The sequence below is a fragment of the Frankliniella occidentalis genome, unplaced genomic scaffold (assembly GCF_000697945.3).
Source record: "Frankliniella occidentalis isolate FOCC.00 unplaced genomic scaffold, Focc_3.1 Scaffold20, whole genome shotgun sequence".
NCBI classification, from domain to species: domain Eukaryota; kingdom Metazoa; phylum Arthropoda; class Insecta; order Thysanoptera; family Thripidae; genus Frankliniella; species Frankliniella occidentalis.
In genome coordinates, this window is record NW_026267150.1 from 1,522,710 (window position 1) to 1,531,115 (window position 8,406).

The window sequence follows — 8,406 nt, forward strand, 5'->3', positions numbered from 1 at the left end:
CGGCCCGCTCCGCGCCTCGCGCGATGAAGAAATGGAAATGCCTCTCTGAAAGGTCGCCGAGTGTCCTGTTCGGTCACAGCGGTGGCCGCGAGGATGACAACACGACGGCGATCTTCCCCATCCACGTAATGCGGTGCGAACAGAGGGTATGAATGCCGAGGCTGAGATCGACCGTCTCATGCTCATTAGAGCTCGCCTCTCGCCGCGCACGTGAGGCGAGTTGTTCAAGCAGCAAATTACAGCTAACAACCGAAGCGTTATTTATGCGTGGGCCTATCATTACGGAAACTTGATCCCAAGCTTTGCTGATGCCCGCACTATACAGCCCATCGGATTCGATGTAGACAGCCGCGTGAGGTGGTAATTACCGAAGTTTACTCCTCTCCCGAGTTTCCAGTAGTGGATTAGCCCGAATGTGTCTATATCATCACTGACTACTTTTCACTTTCCATTTGATTCAGACACAGACGGTGCCAAGATTGGACAAGCCTGCCAGTTGAAATGGCACCCAGTACATACATTGAAGTTTGGAGTTGAACAATAATCCCTCGTGCGAGCGAGAAGTCAGCGAGCCTCCAGGAGGCTCGTAGATTTCCATTGAAGGACTTCTAGAGGTTCCCTTTAGGGAGAGGCCCCTCCCCCACCGCAACGCACTCACCCACTCGGCCCTCCGCACGCACACGACTTGTGGCGAAATTCTTTTTTTTCATCGCGGGGTCAGGATGACCTCGACGCTCAATCAATACTCAATACTTTTGAGCATGATGCACTCTGACCGACCACGTCAGCTGCGGCCAAGGCTGCGCAGGGGCGCGCAAACGGGGCTGGGCCGCGGGTTGGGTCACTGCTGCAAGGAGAGGGCAGGACAGGTGCCGCGGTGCGGGAAAAGTGTGTTAGTGGTGGCCACGCCCCGCCCCGCCACGCCCCGTGCTGCTGTGGATGGGTTCGCGGGAAAAGTGGCCAATTTCGAAGCAGACGACAAACGTCGCTCTCGGCCGCTCGGCTTAAAGCCCCGCTAAAGCCCCGCTTAGCTCCGCTCTGCAGGCCTCGCGCGGCGCCGCCGTTGCATCAGCGCGGGGCGCACCGCGCGGGCCGCGCACGCGAGGCTTGCGGTCAGGAGCACTAGCAGTGTCGCGGGCCACGCTTTCTGGCGGCAGTCAGGTGGCAGTCACACCGGCTCACCGGTATCGGCATCGGCCCGCGGAACCTGAACCTGTTTGAATGTGCCCGCCATCTGCACCAGTCGTCTCCGCCGAGCCACGAAGGCTTACGGGACGGGGTGCAGGTCGTTGTGCAGCGCGGGCGGGGTGGGGTTCACCCCGACGACACTGAGAACAAGAAGGGATGGAATGGAACTGGAAATCTGGGTCGGGGGTCTAGGACACGGATGATGCCCTGCTCCACCACCCTTGGTGTGTCCAGGACCGCCACCTTCCCTCTGGCGCTTTCTACATAACTCATAACTCCTAATTCCTAAGGGTAATTCTCTTCGCCCTCCTGTTGAATGTCGAATGTTTGCAGGTAAAGCGCAAACACATTCAGTTCAAGGTCAGTTTAATACCGACGATGACGTGTATACACACACGATCACAGAAATCAAGATTTCACCTCGATAAACATACACGTCCAGTACAGTGCTCGGCTCGCCGCTGACGGCGCGGTGACCGCGACTGACCCGTGTGACCTCGCGCTGACGGGCCGCTGATTCGGAGATGTTATCGCAGAGGGAAGGCCCAGCGGGCCGCCGGGCTGGCCGGGGGTGGGCTGGGAGGCTGGGCTCCACGGCAGGTGCGGCACTGACGGCGCCCCGCGAGCGACGTTTAGCAAAGTGAAACCGCGAATATCGGGGAGGGGGGGGGCGGCGCTTGGAAATAACCCAGGCCGTCCAAGAGCAAACAAAAATTAAATTTGAGAAACTTTGCAGAAAAGTTAGTGAGTGACATTGTGGGGGAATAATCTGTCTGGATAGTTGTGTCAAAAATATATTTCTTCTTTGACGGACACATTTTTGCTAGCTGCCGCAACAATTTGGGAGAATACTTTGCACAGTACTACACTGATTTCGAACACATGCTTTGAGCGTATGCCCTTTTCAAGGTTTCACAGGTACCAGTGAAGAAGTCACCACCGTACCGACCGCCCCACGCCGCTCGGCCACCTCCTCAAGGGCAGCGGCGGCACGAGGAAGCGCAGCAGCAGGCAGAGCACTTGCAGAGAGGCGCCCCCGCACTCCTCTCGACGGGCTCCCGAGGCCTGGCCTTGATCACCTCCGCCGTGAAGAGTCTATCTGCCGGACGCATCGCCTCCTCGCCTGCTTATTCCGCGGTTGTGCGAGAGGGAGAGATAGAGGAGAGAGGAAGCAGGGCGGGTGCGAGAGAGTTAGTTGCAGTCTTCCAGGGGGGGGGGGGATTTGCTGGCAAGGGAATCGGGATACTGTCGAGGAGGAAACAAGTAGTCGTGTTAACCCTATTATTTGAAGTACAAGGGGAGTTCTGAGTCATCTGAAGTGTTTCGAAGGGATTTCGATTCGAAGAGAATGGCACAGACCGGCGCAAAAGCCTCTCTGCTGTCTTCCAAAGTTGACTATGTACGGAACGAGAAAACGCTCACACGAATGTCACTTCACGTTCAGACACTTGGCTGGCTGCTGAGCATGCTGTGGAGGAGTGAGCACCACGGCGTTCTGAGCCCATCCTAGGGCGGTCCTCGCGGCCCGCTCAGAGCGCTGACAGCGCCACGCTCCGCCAAGCCCCGCCACGCCGCGGCTCTCGCGACACACAAGCGGGTCATGGAGCTTCCTTTCTCTCCATTAGTGGAGTCAATATCCTGGCGCCGCTTCGACGAGCGCAGCAGCGCAGCTCATCGTCGTCGATGTGTTCACGGGTTCACGGCGAGGAACGACGACGCAACGAACCGCGCTGTCGGCGAGTATAGTTTTTTCGACAGGTTCGTTTCAATTTTCCACGAGATGTCTAGAGGGTCGGTACGGGGCTCATGTCGTTTGTGGTGATTGGGATCCAGTCCTTCTTCGTACTTTTCATTAGAATGCAGTTGGCGAGTGGGATATTGTCGTACTGACGTCGTAAGTTGAGTACCATCCAGCATTGTATACCAGAAGGCTGATCAGCCTCGCTCAGTTCTGTAGTTGTACTGTACCGCATGCAGGCGTGTGGGCGGGTTTGCCTAGCATCGCTGACCTCGGCGCCTTACGGCTCCGATCGGATAGGCAACCTGATCGCGACCGCATGCGGCACAATACAACTACATAAGTGCGCGGGGGCTGATCAGCCACACCTGGTTTGTACCCACAGACCTGGCAGGCGACCTCCTCTCAACCTCTCACGACACTTGTCAGTGCAATCCCTGGGGCCAGGCGGCGACGGCAAGTACTCCTGGAGTAACGGGGTGATTGAACACCAATCATAAGTGGAGCACTCATCATCGGCCACCAGCTGCCGCCGTGCTTGCTGACAGCACTGAACACCGAGCCTGGGGCTTGGGTCTGACCGCTCCAGCTCACTTATTCGCAGAAGAGTTCGTCATCATCGGCTCCACTATAGTCGCCCTCCTCACTCGTTCCGCCCCGCTGCTGCTCGTGGGTCTTACGAAATAAAGTGCCGGCGCGCCCGGCGACACGGCGGCCCGGAAATGCGTTTTTACCTTTGGTTTTTACTTTGCCTCGGAACGGCCCCGCTCCCCGGCAGATTGAATCATTTTGGTCGGCGTGACGTCACGCGGCGCAGACCGGGCCGCAAGGAACATCATTACAACTTGCGGTGATCACGCCGGCTTCCACGGGACGGAATTATTGCACCGGGTGTGCATTACCTCTCCCCCCACGTGACGGCTGCATGATGCGTTCCTTACTGTTGAAGACGTCAAAAAGTTTCAATGGCGTGTGAGCAGTAGTTAGAAGTTTAGTATGGGCGGGGTAGCACACAGGGAGTAGCAGGCTCTCTTATGGGCGGGAAACCACTACTTCCTCCCACTCCCGCCCCCCCTGCAGAGTCGTGGTGCAAATTAAATGACAGGACTCTTGGGAGGGAAGCCGCTCGGTGGCGGAGTTGTGGAAAGCATTTTGCATTTACTTGCATTTACATACCGGCTCGTCCGCCGCCGTCCGCGGCCAGGACGACGGCGGCGCGGCGTGACAACGGAAGTAAAGTATGAGGACACGGGGCGTTCTCGCGGGCGTTCTCGCGGGCGTTCTCGCGGGCGTTCCCCCCCGGCGGCGGCGGCATGGCAGAAGCGGACAGACCGGAGGAGGAATGCCACCCCGCCGCCACCGGCGCACCCTTCCTCCTCCGGGAGTGCATTTAACAGCGGCGTGCATCATTCACCCTCGCGGCCTGTGTGCGCCGGGCTGCGCCGAGCGGCTCCGCGGGGCGCAGCGGCCTTCGCTTTGAATAATTGCATCGCGCGGTATTGTTGCAGGTGATTTGAGGAGGACGCATGTGTGTGTTGTGGGGCTAAGTGTGCGCGCGGTGCGTGCGCCGTGTGTGTGTGTGTGTGTGTGTGTGTGTGTGTGTGTGTGTGTGTGTGTGTGTGTGTGTGTGTGTGTGTGTGTGTGTGTGTGTGCCGTGCTAATAAGGCAGAGACGGTGTAAAGCGGCGCTTATTATTCACTAATTAAACGCTATCTCCCCGCCCGCGCGAATCGTTTAAGAAGCCCTTTGGGTTTCGCTGCGGTCCCGTGGGAGCGGAGGGCGGCGGCGGCAGGAGCTGGCAGAGGAGCCACCCTGATGACAGTGTGTCCGGCCGGGCCAGGAGGGCGCCACGCGATCACGCCCGCCCTCAAGCACGCCAGCCGCGTGAAGCGTACGCACGGCGGCAGCGGTCCCCTCCGGCTACCTCCGGCTGCTCCGGCTCTCAGCCGACTGTGTACTGTGGAATGTGCGACGCGCGTCGCAGCCGAATCGGCGGGGCCGAAAATAAACGTTACAGTACTCTCTCTGGGGCCGGGGCATGTCGGCGACGCGCGGGGCCGTGCTTATAGACGATTTGGGCTACCTCTGGATAAGAAGAAATCAAGTAAAAATGCCGACAAGCATCATGGCCGCCCAATATGGCCGCCCATTGGAAAAATAGGGCTGGCGGCCATGATGCTTGTAGATTTCTTCCTGATTTCTTCTTATCCAGAGGTAGCCCAAATCGTCCATGGAGATATCCGAGCGACGTCAGCAGAGATGGGGGCAAACCGCCTCCGTCATGACCGACCATGCCGAGCGGTGCTTGCGCCTCATGTTGGGCGTGCGACGACGGCGGCAGCCTGCTGCAGAAGCGAACCGTAGATTTTGGCTGTGGTGGGCTTTGTTTCCACAAGTGTTGAGCGGGGCTGCGTCCCGTCCGGCGCCACGTCACACCCAGTGGTGGTGGCCTCCGGCCAGGAGCGGCCGCCCCACGCACACCGCGGCCAGCTGGGCTGCCTGCCCTCCAGGGGCCGGGGCGTCCCGTGCCTCTCTAGCAGGGACTCCGGATCGGAGGGAGACCTCTGAGGAGGGGCCGAACGGCACAGCTGGCGCCATCCATCGGTGAAGACTGGCACCAGGCCGGCCCCGGCCACCAGCAAGCCAGGAAGAAGCCAGGCTACGCACTCAGAGCACTCAGAGTAGTAGTTGGTAGGAATCTACCTAAACGCAAACTGTTGGTTAAAGCCGTTGCATATCATTCGGTATATACTTATCGATTCAACGAAACGAAAAGTAATGTAGTAATCTGTCGCCTCGCTCTTTCGGTCTGCACCGCGCCTATGTTTGAAAAACCCGCTGTTTTAAGTACTCCATCTTTGTCAGCGTGATATTATGTATAGATCAGGTATATTGTGGCAGTTAATACATTTGAAGACTGAGAAAATTGGACATTAAAGTGCTTTTGATTGTACATTTCAATATAAATATGTTCGAATTCGCCCTACGCTAACGTTTTACTTGTGACAGCGAGGTGAAGACGTTGGTAAACATGAATGTGGTCCTAAATTTTTCGACAGTACCATAACAATCCCCCATAAGTTTTCGAAGAATATAATTCAAATGAAAACGCGAACGATGCTTTAAAAAATGACTTTATAGTGCGTATATAGAATTAAAACCATTTTAAAATAATTCTTTGTGTTTCCTTTCTTTTCTATTTCTCTCTCGGAAGGAAATGCATTATTTCATTTGTTTGCAAGTTGTCGAACATGGCCGTGCTCTAGAAACAAGAGAACGTCTGCTCTAAAAACGTACACACGTCAGTTTACGTTTCAGTGTGTCCTGTAGAGGCTATCTTCGTCTCTGGAAGTTCAAGTGCGACAAGTTTTACCGATACAGAGTCATCATGAGCGTCCCCATAGGTCGTAAGTAAACGCTTTTTATTTTAACCGTTCTGTCTGCCCTCGATCGACTCCACGTCTAGCCAGACGACACGGTAGCCTGTCATTTTCAACTAAGTGTTACCTTACACTCTTCATGCCGGCTGTCATTTTCAGTTTTACTGACAATTTTCGTTAGTCTTTAAACTGTAAAGAAATTTTAATAGTGAAGAGCTGGAACAGCACTTGATGACGTATTTGTTGACACGGCTGAATAGTTTCCCTCGTTATGTCGACTGGACTCTCATTCATTTGAGTCAAATGTGCCCATTACCATTCATTTTGACAATTGATCTGTGAGTTAGCTCTCGGTCAATAACGCTTGTGCCTGATACAAATTTGTCAGCATTCTCATGCTTCTTGACTTTTTCTTGCGGCCCCATAACCTCTTACATATTTACAATATTTTGGGAAGGTTATGTGGTTGATGTGGTGCAACCCTTTGTCTGATTTTTTAAAAACCAAATTGCAATGTTGTGGAATATTATTTGTGCTTGAACCTTTAAAGACTTTTTCTTTTTCTTTTGGATGTCTGTCTTTTTTCCACAACCTACTGCATTGTGTTACACTTGTCAAAACATGACAGCTTTACGTACTGTATGTAAGAAATCAGTTTGGGAAGCAAGTCTTTTTCTAAAATGAGGTACATTTGTCACATGTCTATTTTATATTTTATATTTTAAAGGTTTTTTTGTTTATCATAGACTTGTGGATGTGTTTTTTTTTTCTTGATACAAAGAAGGAAAGAAACAAGTCATATGACGTTCTCAAATGGAATCCTTTACGCTTAAGTGTTGCATTATTTCTCTCAGCTCACTGTTCACCGTAATTTTTCTTCCGCTGAGAAATTGGAGATTTGCCAGATCTATAACATCCTTGTGCTTTCAATTGGTGGACGCATAGCTTCACTAGTATGATTAAACTCTTTGCTTATCATCTTAGTGCCAAGTCGAACTCATATTGATGCATAAGAAGGCATGTCATGGCAAAATTGACTCCTAACTGACTCCTAACTGGCCGTGAGACACACAATTTTAATTAGTCAAATACGTTTTCTTGAAATAGAATCATTCCAATTGTAAAATACTGTGATTGGTTTGGACCACTAGACTAGGAGCAGGGGATCCCTGTGTGGTTCTCATCTAGTTGAACCCAATGACTCTTGCCCAGTTGTTTGTGCGTGCTGGGGTCTCTACAAAATAAAGTAATTGTAAAATTACCAACCTAAATATTACATTTAATTTTTTTTTCCCGGGTGTAAACCGGTATAAAAGGGGGCGGGGCGGGCAGAGTGATGGTGTGATGCCGGATAGGCACGCGCCCACACGCAGGGCTCGAAGCAGGGCTCCTGTTTCCCAGGTGTCGCCGCGTCCTCAGTGACAGCCCCCCCCCCCTTCCCCTCTTTTTGCAGGTTGCCACTGCGAGGACTGCGGACGGCTCGGGGCAGGGCCGCATTGTCTGGTCTGCCGGCCTCCACAAAGGGAAGGGAAGGGCGAGAGGAGGAGGGTCTTACAACGGCACACACAGTTAAAATTTTTGGGTCAACGAAGAGAGAGAGGAGCCCCACTTTTTTGACAGTGGCTGCTCGCGCTTCCTCGCGCTCAGGTGGCTGGCCCCTAGCCCGATCGCGCTCCTTGCTAGGCGGGGCGGGCTGCGCCCGAATCTGATCCGAGCAGCGCGAGTCGCGGCAGTGTGGGCGGGAGGGACGGAGGCGAGTGTCCGGAGACGGCCCGAGAGCGGGGCCTAACAGCGCAGCGACAGATGAGAATTATCTCTCTCTGCGTAGGAGTGACTTGTGCCTGCGTGGCGGGCCGGCGGCGGCCCGGGACAGTCGCAGGCCGACGGGGCCCGGCGTCGGGTGACGACCAGGGGCTGCAGGCGCTTTACCTCCTCCTGGAACCACCCTGGAGCTTCCCTCGGGCTGATGGCGGAGATGGGGGAAGGGGGCCGGCTCCCCAGCAGACTCGCCCCGATCAGGCCGCGGCGTCGCCGACGTTGGCCCCTGACCTCCACTGAGCGCCTCGCGGCCTCGGGCCGAGTTGACCCGCTGACCCGTGT